The sequence below is a fragment of the Aethalodelphis obliquidens genome, unplaced genomic scaffold, assembly GCF_003676395.1.
Source record: "Aethalodelphis obliquidens isolate GAN/ISIS:26980383/991018 unplaced genomic scaffold, ASM367639v1 scaffold5, whole genome shotgun sequence".
Lineage (NCBI taxonomy): Eukaryota > Metazoa > Chordata > Mammalia > Artiodactyla > Delphinidae > Aethalodelphis > Aethalodelphis obliquidens.
The window spans coordinates 53,256,683-53,260,048 of NW_020837949.1; positions in this window are offsets into that span (position 1 = coordinate 53,256,683).

Here is a 3,366-nt window from a genome sequence, read left to right on the forward strand (position 1 = left end):
TAAGCCTGTGCTCTAGAGCCCGTGAGCCACAACTACTGAGCCCACGTGCCACAACTACTGAAGCCGTGCACCTAGAGGCCATGCTCCACAACAAAAGAAGCCACCGCACTGCAACGAACAGTAGCCCCCACCCACCACAACTAGAGAAAGCCCACGCGCAGCAACAAAGACACAATGCAGCCATAAATAAATAAAACAAAGGAAAACTGGGGTCCAAATCCAAATTGTTCATAGAGTAAGATTAAAAAATAAAAGTTTTGTATGAAAAAGATAAAAGATAACAAGATTAATAATAGTAGGATAATGACTTTTTTGTGCTTGAAACTGTCTTTGGCTTTTATGATCAAAAAAAGTAGTTTTTATTTCAGCATATCCCGAAGATGAAGGTACTATTTGTTTAACCTAGAATCTTACTAACCTAAATACCTTTTGAGATGATTGAATTAATGTGGCTTAAATACTTTAATAGACATTTTCACTACACTAAAGTTTTGTTATAAGAGTATTTGGCTTAAAAGATTTTAAAATGACAAGTATATGTTCGTATAGTTTTTGCAATGGTATTATGCTAAGCGATGTCATACAGAATGTAATAGCCTACAAATTATGAGCTATGTTATTAAGTATATCAAAGATATTGTGTGGACTTTTCATAAACACTTAACAAGCAAATTATCATTGATTGAATATCAAAGAAATAAACAGTTGATTCAGATGAGATTAGAATGTGGTTTAGATCCACCTGACTAGATATTTATACTAAGTTAAAAATATTCTAATCTAAATAGTATGTATTTTGATCTTTTGAAAGAATGTTTTCCGTTAAAATTACTGTATTCCTTAGGATATAAATCCTTCCAGTGAAATTCTCTTTCTACAAGGGATTGTAAAGAGGTTTTTGTCTAGGATTTGATTTTCCTGTGTGATTAAACTCATCAATTTCCATCTCAATGATATTAGCAAATATAAGAATGCTAACAGGACTGTGTAGTCTTTCTGTTTGCTCTTCCCTTATGACTATCTTTCATTTTAATGTAAGTATGGTAAATAGAATTAACAAAATTGGGTGCTTTATTTTCATATAACTTAATTCTTGAGATACAATGCTCTTTCATATATGAGAGCAGCATGATTGGACGAGTCCCTTGTAAATGCAAATCAACACAATTTTTTCTACTTAAGACATTGGCAAAACTCTATGAAAGGAATGGGGGGGCAACCTTTCACAGTAATGAATAAAGATTTGAATGAATAATTTCATGCATTAGAATATTTGGTATTGTCATTAATTATGTTTCAATCAATTACTATGAATGCCATAAAGACATGATTTTCATTATAGCTCTATCTTGTAAAATATACTGAAAATAGTTTAAATGGCCATCAAAATGAAACAGTAGCATAAATTATGATATAACCTTACTATGGAATACTAAGTGTGCAGTAAAAAAGAATAAGTAAATATAACCTACTGACCTAGAAAGATGTCCATAATACATTATTTTTTAATAAAAGTAACCTCCAACCCATTATGTTTGTTAAGATTCCATTTTAATTAAAACAATTTATTGTAAGATATTGTATTATTAAATGGTGGTGACTTCTGGAGAGTGAAGTTCGAGAGGCAGAGAACTTTCAATTCTTACTTTTTAGATTTCTCTAAGTAAATTTGTGCCAAATCACCAGATAAGTGAAAGGGACTTATCTGGGATTGAAATCCTGGGTTATTTTAAAAATTGGTCACAGTCACAGAATCGGTTATTTGTCACGGAAAAATGAGAAAATACTTCTCGTACCGTTGTATTCTTGCCAACAGTAATTATCATAGTTAAAGCACACTGCACATGGTAGGTACATAATAAATGGTAGTTATTATTCTCTTTCATCCATCAGCACTTGGAGTACAGTAAGCATTCAATGAATGGGTGAATAGCTAAAGGGACACAAGTATGAATGTATACCTCTTCCTCTAATGCAAAATCAAACAAAAGTTTCAAAATGCCCTGCTTCCCAATTTCCTACTATACTCACATGAAAAGTCTCTGCTCACATCTCTTTCACATGGCACAACAAAATCCTCCCTCAGAAGGAGGCTAGGGAGGATAAAAAAGGGACCTGAGTGTCTGGAAAGAGAAGACCTTCATCAGAAATGCCACCATATTTAACCAGTCTTCTTTTTGGACTGGCCGAGGACTTCGCTTTGATGCCTTTTGCTGTGAACTCTGGTATTTCCCCAGTAAGTGGCATTTCAAAGCTGACAGCTCCAGCTGTCCACCCTTTCTCCCTCCACTGAATCAGGCCCAACAGATGGTGCAAATAGCCTGGCATAGATTCATTGGATCCGTGTTGGGGAGAAAACCTTGCCAGGCGGCTGATGGTTTCTTTGAAGTTGTTCATTCTGGCAACAATGGATGACTAACAGCACATCCTTGGCTGAATGAAAAGATAAGACACTGAAGTTTGAAAGAAAATTTGCAATGTGGGGCTTCATATCTTTTACAGTGCCCGCAATTATTTTCTACTAGTGGTATCTTTTTTATTAATATTATGTGTTAGAGCTATGTCATCCTCTCACTCAAGATTCCCAGTGCCCGAAATTAAAATAAAAACCCACTACTACTGCTCAGATGGCAGTAGAAAGAAACACTGGCCTAGAGGTCAGTGCACCCAGATTCCACCCTCCACCCTCCCTTTAAACTTCCTAGATAACCTTAGTCAAGACATTGATGTGCTTTGATCTTGAGAGTCTGCATCTTTTAAAATAAAGATGAAAATATCTTTTTTGTTTTTTTGCAAGGTGACTGAGAAACATATGAGATAATGAACGTACAGGTGTTATATGAAGTTTTATAAAAAATGCTTTAAAGTTATATGTTATGAAGGACATCATAGTGGCCCTCCACAACAGGTATGAACTCTCAAATGAGCATGGGCTTACGTGGGTACATACTCTTACCCCTCCGGATGGCCATTGTTGAGACTTGGGTCAGGATTGGAGGACAGGGGTATCATGGATTAACAGACCCTGCCCCACTCATACAGACCAGCTCAGCAGCACACCTTGGAACCATTAATCCCACAATCTCATAAAACTCTGCTTAAATCTTGATCCAAAAATTACTGTATAATGTGAACAATTTTAGGAAATGTTTAGGAAAGAGGGTATCAAATTTTTTTGACTTTTTGTTACCCTCAAATCAGTCATTACCATTCCCAAATAATAGGTCCTAAAAACACTCTTATAAATATCATATTAACATCTACACTAAAGTTTTCTCCCCAGAAGATTGTAGTTTTCAGAATCAGAGATTTTGGCCAAGTCATCGCTCTACCCTCAACTCTGGTAGAAAGTCGTCCTGAAATAGC